We start from the raw sequence: 12,746 nt of genomic DNA, 5'->3' as shown, positions 1-12,746 counted from the left end.
AAAAAAAAGTGATCCTGTTGCAAATTGTTGCCATCCGTTTGAGCCATTTCCATCTGAGATCTGTTTTTTTAGACAGGAAAAAAAAAGTCAGACGAAAATGGATCTCAGAAATGGCTCAAACAGATGCCAAATCTGAAATAGGATCGGTTGTTTCACAGAATCCTGTTTTTTTCTGTTCTTCTGATGGATAAAAAAAAAAAAAAGAAAAGAGGAGAAAAGGACGAGAAGAAAAAAAAAATTATATATATATATCACTCCCCTTCTCCAAATTTGAAATAAAAAGAAACAATAAAAAATCATAAGCACCACCATGTCCAAAAATGACCCTACTATAAACCCTTTGAGGAAACAGCTATTTTTCACCTTAAAGGGAACCTGTCACCAGTTTTATTATTTTTCTCTTAGCAAAATGCTGGGTCACTTTCTCTAATTGACCCAGTCAATCTGCCAACATCTTGTATTGAAAAGCTCCAGCTGATAATGATGAGTCCTGAATATTCATGAGCAACTGACTCTCCCCGCCTACCTGCTGCTGATTGACAGTTGTTTTTCCATATGAATCAGCAGCAGGTGGGCAGGGGAGTGGCTATAGCTCTGAATTTAATATTTACGCTGGACTCAATGACATCACGCTGGACTCAAATCAGCTCATTAGCATGCGGCATGCGGCATCTTTGTGTGCATATTATGAGGTAACTATCTGTCACACCAGTAAGTGAATACATCTAAGGCACTTTTTAGTAGTTAATGATTGCATATAATTAGTTAGATTATAATCAAATATCCACATGACAGGTTCCCTTTAACCGCCTCCGGACCGCGGTCCGGAGGCGGCTGTCCCAGGCACAATTACGCATATATGCGTCTTCTCGCGAGACGCGAGATGACGCGCTCAGCCGGCCCGCGCATGCGCATCGCGGGCCGGCAAAAGTTAGAGGGGGGTCACGTCATCAGCTTGCCAGCCAATGATCGTGGCTGGCAGGCTGATGATTTTTAAAAAAAAACTAATCAGAAGCCAGTTAACACATTATATTTAAAAATATAATGTGTTAAATGGCTGCTGTGCTCCTCTGCTGGTCCTTTTCGTCGGTTGGTCCAGGCAGAGGAGCACAGTTCACAGTGAGTAGCCACCAACAGCACACTTAGCCCCAGATCACCCCCCATCACCCCAATTAACCCCTTGATCACCCCTTGATCGCCCCTGTCAATCACCTAGTAAAAGGAAAAAAGTGATCAGTGTAAACTGTCACTTTTTTTTTCACTGGTATTGACTGATAGGTTTTAGGATAGTTTAGGCCCCTTGGTTAGGTAGTTAGCGATCGTTTAGCAGTCACTTATTCGCTGATCAGCGTATCGCTAATCAGCATTTGTACTTTTATAGTATCTGTAAGTGATCAGAACTGATCACGGTCAGATCTATAATAGTATTAGTGTCACCTTAGCTCACCCTCCTCCCAAAACGCAGTGTTTGCCTGATCGGTCGCCCACACGTGCGTTCACCCATGCCCGCCCCGCCGCATTGACAAAAAATATATATTTTTTTGATCACTGCACAATCACTTTACAAGCGCTGTGGCGATAAAAAAATCAGTTTTGATATTTTTTATCAATCGCAGCAGCCTCCGGTACTTCGCTAGCCTCCCATTTGTAAGACAGGCTTGCTTTTTTTCTTGGGTAGTCTCAGGGAATACCCCCTAAATTTAGTAGTCCAAATGTCAAACAAGGGGTATTCTTCTGAAGAGGCCTACAGGATTCTGACCCAGTCGGATGAGGAATGGGAACCCTCATCTGACGAATCTAGCGGGTCAGAATATGAACCTGTAGAAAGCAGTGGCAGTCTGACCCAAAGTTCGGACGAGGAGGTTAAGGTCCATGACACCACCAGGCGTACCTGGCCCCGTGTTGCTAGACCACAGGTTGCGCAGGATCCGCTTCAAGGGCAGCAGAGTGGGGCTGGCGCTGTTGGATTACGTGGTGAGGCATACACCAGCAGCGCAGCCCTCCCTGGACCTAGTACCAGCACTGCCGTACAACATGGTGAAGTGGCGAGCACCAGAAGGGCAGTTCAAGCTGGTACGGTGGCACGTGCAATAGTTACCCCGTCGCAGCCACCGCACAGACAGGCCCGTAGACCCCCTGAGGTGCTGTCAAACCCTGATTGGCAGTCCCCAACTTCATCCGCACCATTAGTTCCCCCTTTCACCGCCCAGTCTGGAGTTCGGGTTGAGACAGCTCAGATCGGTTCGGCCCTGGGATTTTTTTAGCTGTTCTTGACTGCGGAGCTCTTGGACATAGTTGTGGCAGAAACAAACCGGTATGCCACTCAATTTATATCCGCCAACCTGGGAAGCTTTTATGCCCAGCCTTTCCGGTGGAAACCAGTCCAAGTTTCCGAATTAAAAAAAATTCTGGGCCTTCTTCTCAACATGGGTCTAACCAAAAAGCATGAATTGCGGTCATATTGGTCCACGAACCCAATTCATCACATGCCCATGTTCTCTGCTGCCATGTCCAGGGCACGATTTGAGGCCATCCTGCGTTTCCTGCACTTTAGTGACAATAGCATCTCTCGTCCGAGAGGCCACCCAGCTTTTGACCGGCTCCACAAAATTCGGCCCCTCATAGACCACTTCAACCAAAAAAATGCAGATTTGTATACCCCTGAGGAAAAACATCTGCGTAGATGAGTCCCTTATACATTTTACCGGGCGCCTTGGATTCAAATAATACATCCCAAGCAAGAGCGCCCAGTATGGGGTCAAATTGTAACAGCTCTGTGAAAGGGTCACAGGCTATACCCACAAATTTCGGATCTATGAGGGTAAAGATCAGATCCTGGAGCCGGTCGGTTGCCCTGACTACCTGGGGAGCAGTGGGAAGACAGTCTGGGACTTGGTGTCACCCTTATTTGGCAAGGGGTACCATCTTTATGTGGACAATTTCTACACAAGTGTGCCCCTCTTCAGGCATTTGTTCCTAGAACAGATTGGCTGCTGTGGCACCGCGCGAACTAGTCGCGCGGGCTTCCCCCAACGGCTCGTTACCACCCGTCTTGCAAGGGGGCGAGGGGTGCCTAGTGTAATGAACAACTGCTCGCGGTGAAATGGAGAGACAAGCGTGACATTTACATGCTCTCCTCCATTCACGCAGACATGACAATCCAAATTGAACGAGCAACCAGTGTCATTGAAAAGCCCCTCTGTGTCCACGACTATAATTTGCTCATGGGAGGGGTGGACTTCAATGACCAGATGTTGGCTCCGTATTTAGTTTCCAGACGCACCAGACGCTGGTATAAGAAGGTGTCTGTATATTTAATTCAATTGGCTGCATATAATAGTTTTGTTCTCTACAGTAAGGCTGGGAGAACAGGATCCTTCCTCAAATTTCAGGAAGAGATCATCGAGAACCTCCTGTATCCAGGAGGTTCCGTGGCCCCATCCACCAGTGTAGTTAGCCGTTTACACGAGCGACATTTCCCCAGTGTCGTTGCCGGTACCTCAACCCAACCGAAAGTTATTATAAAGTTATTAAATTTATTGCGTTGTGGCCTGGTTTTTTCTTTTTTCTTTTCTTTTTTTTACCTTCCAGGTGGACCAACCGATCGATTAGCTGCAGCACTGATGTGCATTCTGACAGAAGCATTGCGCTGCTGTCAGATTACACAAAAGTCGGTGTATGCGGCGCTGCAAGACGAGATTTCTCCTCTGCAGTAAAAGATACGTTTGCCGAGGCATATGAGCTGAGGAGGCGGCGGTGTTCATATGCTTTTGCAAACACTTTGTATATATAAAAAAAAAATAAAAAAAAATCCCGGCAATGATTTATTCATCCTCATCGATTGATGTGAATGGAGAAATCGGGTTTGCCAGGGCATACGAGCTGAGTAGGTATGGATGTTGGGCGGAGCTCCTATGTCCTGGCAGGCGCCTTTCCCCTCTTTTTTGGGGGGGCAGAGATTTTTTCATCCAAATTGATCAATGCGAATGAAGAAATCTGTGCCGTTCATTTTTTCTTTCAGCCCAGAGGCTGAATGAAAAAAAAAAATCTCATTACCCGTATGCTCAATATAAGGAGAATAGCAGAAACTCCTAATGCTGGCCATACATGTAATGATTGCGGAGACCCTCAAATGCCAGGGCAGTCAAAACACCCCACAAATGACCCCACTTTGGAAAGAAGAAACCCCAAGGTATTCGCTGAGGGGCATATTGAGTCAAATAAAGATTGAAATTTTTGTCTCAAGTTAGCGGAAAGGGAGACTTTGTGAGAAAAAAAACAAAAAAATTAAAATTCGCGCTAACTTGTGCCAATTTTTTTTTTTCTATGAACTCGGCATGTCCCACATTGAATACCTTGGGGTGTCTTCTTTCCAAAATGGGGTCACATGTGGGGTATTTATACTGCCCTGGCTTTTTAGGGACCCTTAAGGGTGAGAAGAAGTCTGGGATCCAAATGTCTAAAAATGCCCTCCTAAAAGGAATTTGGGCACCTTTGCGCATCTAGGCTGCAAAAAAGTGTCACACATGTGGTATCGCCGTACTCATGAGAAGTTGGGGAATGTGTTTTGGGGTGTCATTTTACATATACCCATGCTGGGTGAGAGAAATATCTCGGCAAAAGACAACTTTTCCTATTTTTTTATACAAAGTTGGCATTTGACCAAGATTTTTATCTCACCCAGCATGGGTATATGTAAAATGACACCCCAAAACACATTCCCCAACTTCTCCTGAGTATGGCGATACCACATGTGTGACACTTTTTTGCAGCCTAGGTGGGCAAAGGGGCCCAAATTCCAAAGAGCACCTTTCGGATTTCACAGGCCATTTTTTACAGATTTTGATTTCAAACTACTTCTCATGCATCTGGGCCCCTAAAATGCCAGGGCAGTATAACTACCACACAAGTGACCCCATTTTGGAAAGAAGACACCCCAAGGTATTCCGTGAGGGGCATGGCGAGTTCCTAGAATTTTTTATTTTTTGTCACAAGTTAGTGGAATATGAGACTTTGTAAGGAAAAAAAAAAGAAAAAAAATTCATAATTTTCCGCTAACTTTCGTTTATTGCTCGGTCAAGCAACTTACCACCCAAATGAATTTTACCTCCTTTTCTTCTCACTAATAGAGCTTTCATTTGGTGGTATTTCATTGCTGCTGACATTTTTACTTTTTTTGTTATTAATCGAAATTTAACGATTTTTTTGCAAAAAAATGACATTTTTCACTTTCAGCTGTAAAATTTGGCAAAAAAAACGACATCCATATATAAATTTTTCGCAAAATTTATTGTTCTACATGTCTTTGATAAAACAAATGTTTGGGCAAAAAAAAAATGGTTTGGGTAAAAGTTATAGCGTTTACAAACTATGGTACAAAAATGTGAATTTCCGCTTTTTGAAGCAGCTCTGACTTTCTGAGCTCCTGTCATGTTTCCTGAGGTTCTACAATGCCCAGACAGTAGAAAACCCCCACAAATTACCCCATTTCGGAAAGTAGACACCCTAAGGTATTCACTGATGGGCATAGTGAGTTCATAGAACTTTTTATTTTTTGTCACAAGTTAGCGGAAAATTATGATATTTTTTTTTTTTTTTTTATTACAAAATCTCATATTCCACTAACTTGCGACAGAAAATAAAAAATTCTAGGAACTCGCCATGCCCCTCACAGAATACCTTGGGGTGTCTTCTTTCCAAAATGGGGTCACTTGTGGGGTAGTTATACTGCCCTGGCAATTTAGGGGCCCATATGTGTGAGAAGTAGTTTGAAATCAAAATCTGTAAAAAATGACCAGTGAAATCCGAAAGGTGCACTTTGGAATGTGTGCCCCTTTGCCCACCTTGGCTGCAAAAAAGTGTCACACATGTGGTATCGCCGTACTCAGGAGAAGTTGGGGAATGTGTTTTGGGGTGTCATTTTACATATACCCATGCTGGGTGAGAGAAATATCTTGGCAAAATACAACTTTTCCAATTTTTTTATGCAAAGTTGGCATTTGACCAAGATATTTATCTCACCCAGCATGGGTATATGTAAAATGACACCCCAAAACACATTCCCCAACTTCTCCTGAGTACGGCGATACCACATGTGTGACACTTTTTTGCAGCCTAGATGCGCAAAGCGGCCCAAATTCCTTTTAGGAGGGCATTTTTAGACATTTGGATCCCAGACTTCTTCTCACACTTTCGGGCCCCTAACATGCCAGGGCAGTATAAATACCCCACATGTGACCCCAGAAAGTTAGCGGAAATTGTTTTTTTTTGTATTTTCTCACAAAGTCTCCCTTTCCGCTAACTTGGGACAAAAATTTAAATCTTTCATGGACTCAATATGCCCCTCACGGAATACCTTGGGGTGTCCTCTTTCCGAAATGGGGTCACATGTGGGGTATTTATACTGCCCTGGCATTTTAGGGGCCCTAAAGCGTGAGAAGAAGTCTGGAATATAAATGTCTAAAAATTTTTACGCATTTGGATTCCATGAGGGGTATGGTGAGTTCATGTGAGATTTTATTTTTTGACACAAGTTAGTGGAATATGAGACTTAGTAAGAAAAAACAAAAACAAAAACCCCAAAAAAAATTCCGCTAACTTGGGCCAAAAGAAATGTCTGAATGGAGCCTTACAGGGGGTGATCAATGACAGTGGGGTGATCAGGGAGTCTATATGAGGTGATCACCCCCCTGTCATTGATCACCCCCCTGTAAGGCTCCATTCAGACGTCCGTATGATTTTTTACGGATCCACGGATACATGGATCGGATCCGCAAAACGCATACGGACGTCTGAATGGAGCCTTACAGGGGGTGATCAATAACAGGGGGGTGATCAGGGAGTCTATATGGGGTGATCACCCCCCTGTCATTGATCACCCCCCTGTCATTGATCACCCCCCTGTAAGGCTCCATTCAGACGTCCGTATGATTTTTTACGGATCCACGGATACATGGATCGGATCCGCAAAACGCATACGGAGCCTTACAGGGGGTGATCAATGACAGGGGGGTGATCAGGGAGTCTATATGGGGTGATCACCCCCCTGTCATTGATCACCCCACTGTAAGGCTCCATTCAGACGTCCGTATGATTTTTTACGGATCCACGGATACATGGATCGGATCCGCAAAACGCATACGGACATCTGAATGGAGCCTTACGGGGGCGGTGATCAGGGAGTCTATATAGGTGATCACCCCCCTGTCATTGATCACCTATATATATGGGTGATCACCCCCCCTGTAAGGCTCCATTCAGACGTCCGTATGATTTTTTACGGATCCACGGATATAAATCATCGTAAAAATCATACGGACGTCTGAATGGAGCCTTACAGGGGGTGATCAATGACAGGGAAGTGATCAGGAAGTCTATATGCGTGATCACCCCCTTGTCATTGATCACCCCCCTGTAAGGCTCCATTCAGACGTCTGTATGTGTTTTGCGGATCCGATCCATGTATCCGTGGATCCGTAAAAATCATACGGACGTCTGAACGGAGCCTGACAGGGGGGTGATCAATGACAGGGGGGTGATCAATGACAGGGAAGTGATCAGGAAGTCTATATGGGGTGATCATGGGTGATCAGGGGTTCATAAGGGGTTAATAAGTGACGGGGGGGGGGTGTAGTGTAGTGTAGTGGTGTTTGGTGGTACTTTACACAGCTACCTGTGTCCTCTGGTGGTCGATCCAAACAAAAGGGACCACCAGAGGACCAGGTAGCAGGTATATTAGACGCTGTTATCAAAACAGCGTCTAATATACCTGTTAGGGGTTAAAAAAAAATCACATCTCCAGCCTGCCAGCGAGCGATCGCCGCTGGCAGGCTGGAGATCCACTCGCTTACCTTCCGTTCCTGTGAGCGCGCGCGCCTGTGTGCGCGTGTTCACAGGAAATCCCGGCCCTCGCGAGATGACGCATATATGCGTGACTCTGCGCAGAGCTGCCACCTCCGGACCGCACATCTGCGTTAGGCGGTCCGGAGGTGGTTAAGGCCGATAGTCATACCTCATAAAATAGTTATTACTTTACATTTACCATATGTCTTTATGTTGGCATCATTTTGTAAATGTCATTTATTTTTTTTTGAACATTAGAAGAATTAGAATGTTAGAAGCAATTGTTAAAATGTTTAAGAAAATTTCAAAAACCCACTTTTTTAAGGACCAGTTCAGTTATGAAGTTACTTTGTGGGGCATACATAGTAGAAATCACCCATAAATGACAATTTTAGAAACTACATTCCCTTAAATTATTCAAAGCTGATTTTAAAAACTTTGTTACCCCTTTAGGTGTTCCACAAGAATAAAAGGAAAATGGATAAGAATTTATTTTGTCAGACTTTCCATTTTAATACATTTTTTTATGCTGTAACACATCAAGGCTTAACAGCGAAACAAAACTCAATATTTACAGGTGAAACTCGAAAAATTAGATTATCGTGCAAAAGTCCATTTATTTCAGTAAGGCCTCATGCACACGACAGTTTTTTTTCACGGTCCGCAAAAACGGGGTCCGTAGGTCCGTGATCCGTGACCGTTTTTTCGTCCGTGGGTCTTCCTTGATTTTTGGAGGATCCACGGACATGAAAAAAAAGTCATTTTGGTGTCCGCCTGGCCGTGCGGAGCCAAACGGATCCGTCCTGAATTACAATGCAAGTCAATGGGGACGGATCCGTTTGACGTTGACACAATATGGTGCAATTGCAAACGGATCCGTCCCCATTGACTTTCAATGTAAAGTCAGGAGTCCCTTTACTTTCACACTTGCGTTCATATAATGCAGACGGTGGCTCCGTTCAGAGCGGATCCGTCTGCATTATATTGTTAAAACATTTCTAAGTGTGAAAGTAGCCTCAGATGGATCCGTCCAGACTTTACATTGAAAGTCAATGGGGGACGGATCCGTTTGAAAATTGAGCCACAGTGTGTCATCTTCAAACGGATCCGTCCCCATTGACTTAGGCCTCTTTCACACTACCGTTTTTTTTTCCCGTTTTGCGGTCCGTTTTTTGCGTTCCGTATACGGTCCGTATACGGAACCATTCATTTCAATGGTTCCGCAAAAAAACTGAATGTGTTCCGTATGCATTCCGTTTCCGTATTTCCGTTTTTCCGTTCCGTTGAAAAGATAGAACATGTCCTATATTTGGCCGCAAATCACGGTCCGTGGCTCCATTCAAGTCAATGGGTCCGCAAAAAAAACGGAACACATACGGAAATGCATCCGTATGTCTTCCGTATCCGTTCCGTTTTTTGCGGAACCATCTATTGAAAATGTTATGCCCAGCCCAATTTTTTCTATGTAATTACTGTATACTGTATATGTCATACGGAAAAACGGAACGGAACAACGGAACGGAAACGGAACCACAACGGAAGCAAAAAACGGAACAACGGATCCGTGAAAAATGGAACGCAAAACACTGAATTCAACATACTGTAGTGTGAAAGAGGCATCACATTGTAAGTCTGGACGGATCCGCTTGCCTCCGCACGGCCAGGCGGACACCCGAACATAACTTGAAGCGTCCCCATCACCATGGGAACGCCTCTATGTTAGAATATACTGTCGGATATGAGCTACATCGTGAAACTCCGATCCGACAGTATATTCTAACACAGAGGCGTTCCCATGGTGATGGGGACGCTTCAGGTTAGAATATACTGAAAAACTGTGTACATGACTGCCCCCTGCTGCCTGGCAGCACCCGATCTCTTACAGGGGGCCGTGATCAGCACAATTAACTCCTCAGGTGCCGCACCTGAAGGGGTTAATTGTACTATCATATCCCCCTGTAAGAGATCAGGGCTGCCAGGCAGCAGGGGGCAAACCCCCCCCCCTCCCCAGTTTGAATATCATTGGTGGCCAGTGCGGCCCCCCCCCCTCCCTCTATTGTAATAAATCGCTGGTGGCACAGTGTGCGCCCCCCTCCCTCCCTCTATTGTAATAAATCGTTGGTGGCACAGTGTGCGCCCCCCCTCCCTCTATAGCAGTAACAACATTGGTGGCCAGTGTGCGGCCTCCCATCTCCCCCCCCCCCCCCGATCATTGGTGGCAGCGTAGTTAAGATCGGAGTCCCAGTTTAATCGCTGGGGCTCCGATCGGTAACCATGGCAACCAGGAAGCTACTGCAGCCCTGGTTGCCATGGTTACTTAGCAATAGTACAATAGTAGAAGATTCATACTTACCTGCTTGCTGCTGCGATGTCTGTGACCGGCCGGGAGCTCCTCCTACTGGTAAGTGACAGTTCATTTAGCAATGCGCCGCACAGACCTGTCACTTACCAGTAGGTGGAGCTCCCGGCCGGACACAGACATCGCAGCAGCAAGCAGGTAACTATGAATCTTCTACTATTGTACTATTGCTAAGTAACCATGGCAACCAGGACTGCAGTAGCGTCCTGGTTGCCATGGTTACCAATCGGAGCCCCAGCGATTAAACTGGGACTCCGATCGGAACTCCGCTGCCACCAATGATGGGGGGGGGGGGGAGGGGGGGAGATGGGAGGCCGCACACTGCCCCTGCTGCCTGGCAGCCCTGATCTCTTACAAAGGAATATGATAGTACAATTAACCCCTTCAGGTGCCGCACCTGAAGGGGTTAATTGTAGGATCACGGTCCCCTGTAAGAGATCGGGTGCTGCCAGGCAGCAGGGGGCAGTCTTGTACACAGTTTGTAGTGTATTCTAACTAGAAGCGTCCCCATCCCCATGGGAACGCCTCTTTGTTAGAATATACTGTCGGATATGAGTTTTCACGAAGTGAAAACTTAGATCTGAAAAAGCTTTTATGCAGACGGATCTTCGGATCCGTCTGTATGAAAGCAACCTACGGCCACGGATCACGGACACGGATGCCAATCTTGTGTGCATCCGTGTTCTTTCACGGACCCATTGACTTGAATGGGTCCGTGAACCGTTGTCCGTCAAAAAAATAGGACAGGTCATATTTTTTTGACGGACAGGATACACGGATCATGGCCTCGGCTGCAAAACGGTGCATTTTCCGATTTTTCCACGGACCCATTGAAAGTCAATGGGTTCGCGAAAAAAACGGAAAACGGCACAACGGCCACGGATGCACACAACGGTCGTGTGCATGAGGCCTAAAGCAAATGAAAAGGAATTGCATTGATGCAGCTTAAAATTAGAATTTTCTGAAAAGGTTCAATATTCTAGGCTCATAGTGTCACACTCTAGTCAGATAATTAATCCATATCACCTGAGCAAAGGGGACCTCAAAATTGAGACTTTGGGGTTTCATAAGCTGTAAACCATAATCATCCAAATCATAACAAATAAAGGCTTGAAATATCTTGCTTTGCATGTAATGAGTCTATCTGATGTGTAAGTTTCACCTTTTAAGTTGCATTACTAAATAAATGAACTTTGCACGATATTGAAATTTTTCGAGTTTCACCTGTATTACCCTGATTCTGCAGTTTTCAGAAAAAAAAACATATGTGGTCGTAATTTGCTGTATGAGTGCACAGCAGGGCGCAGAAGTAAAGAAACGCCATAGGGTTTCTGGAGGGCAGATTTAACAGAACTGGTTTTTAGGCACCATTTCACTTTTTAAGCCCCCTAATGCACCCCTACCTTAGAAACTCCCAAAAAGTTACCCCATTTGGGCTCCTTTTTTGCGGGAAGACTTGACATTTTTATTAGTACCATTTTTGGGTAAATATTATTTTTTTGATCATTCTATATTACACTGTGACAAGGTGACCCAAAAATTGGTTGTTTTGGCACAGTTTTTTTTTTTTTTTTTACAACATTCACCTTGGGGGGTAGATCATGTAATATTTTTATAGAGATACAGATGTATATATACCTAATGTATCATTTGCACTCCAAATTAAATCTATAAAAAATACATATCAACACAGATGTAAATAAAAATAAAAAATGCAAAAGTTTTCTAAAGTTTTTTTTTTTGTTTTTTTTCAGTAGTAAAACAATATAAATGTGGTATTGTTGTAATCGTACTGACCCAGAGAATGAAGGGCACAAGTCTGTTTTACCGAATAGAGGACACCGTAAAAATGAAACTTACTAAATTGCATTTTTCTTCCAATCCCTTCCCATTTTGAATTTTCCTTCTACCTTCCCACTATGACATATGCAATTGGAAACAGTGCCATTAGAAATTACAACTTGTCCCGCAAAAAACAAGCCCTCATATGGCAATGTGAACCGAAAAAAGAAAAAGTTATGACCCCAGGACAGCAGGGAATTAAAAATGAAAATGTAAAAACATAACATTGCAAAGTACTGAAATGGTTAAAGAGCCCTTTTTAAAGCATTGAAGGTGTTCTTGGATTTCATAATGATGAGTTGTCCTTAGGCTACATTCACATCTGTGGTTTTGCTTTCTGCTATTGAGTTCCGCTATAGGATCTCAATAGCGGAGGAAAACACTTCCGTCTTGTCCCCATTCATTGTCAATAGAGACAATACTGAACGAAAAGGACTCACCAGAATGCACTCCGTTCCGTTTGGTTGCGTCCCCATCGCGGACAGAATAACGCTGCAAAGTGCGGAGCAAGACGGATAGACAGAATAGAAAACGGATCCATCCCCCATTGACTTTCAATAGTGTTCATGACGGATCCGTCATGGCTATTTTAAAGATAATATATACAAATTGACAGCACTCTAGAGTTGAAGGTGAAGTAATTAATGATTTTATTCAGCCGGACATAATTTCAGGCAACGTTTCGGGCTATATGCAGCCCTTC

The 12,746-nt window shown here is 44.4% G+C and overlaps 1 protein-coding gene across 1 annotated transcript in view; it reads right to left on the bottom strand.

Moving 5' to 3' along the window:
• The window catches only part of LOC122927159 (venom factor-like), a 216,422-nt gene that overhangs the window by 92,178 nt on the left and 111,498 nt on the right, over window positions 1-12,746 (bottom strand). The window lies entirely within an intron of this gene.

The sequence above is a fragment of the Bufo gargarizans genome, chromosome 2, assembly GCF_014858855.1.
Source record: "Bufo gargarizans isolate SCDJY-AF-19 chromosome 2, ASM1485885v1, whole genome shotgun sequence".
Taxonomy (NCBI): Eukaryota; Metazoa; Chordata; class Amphibia; order Anura; family Bufonidae; genus Bufo; species Bufo gargarizans.
Note: the sequence above shows the minus strand (reverse complement) of the source record. Positions and strands in the feature narration are given on the sequence as shown.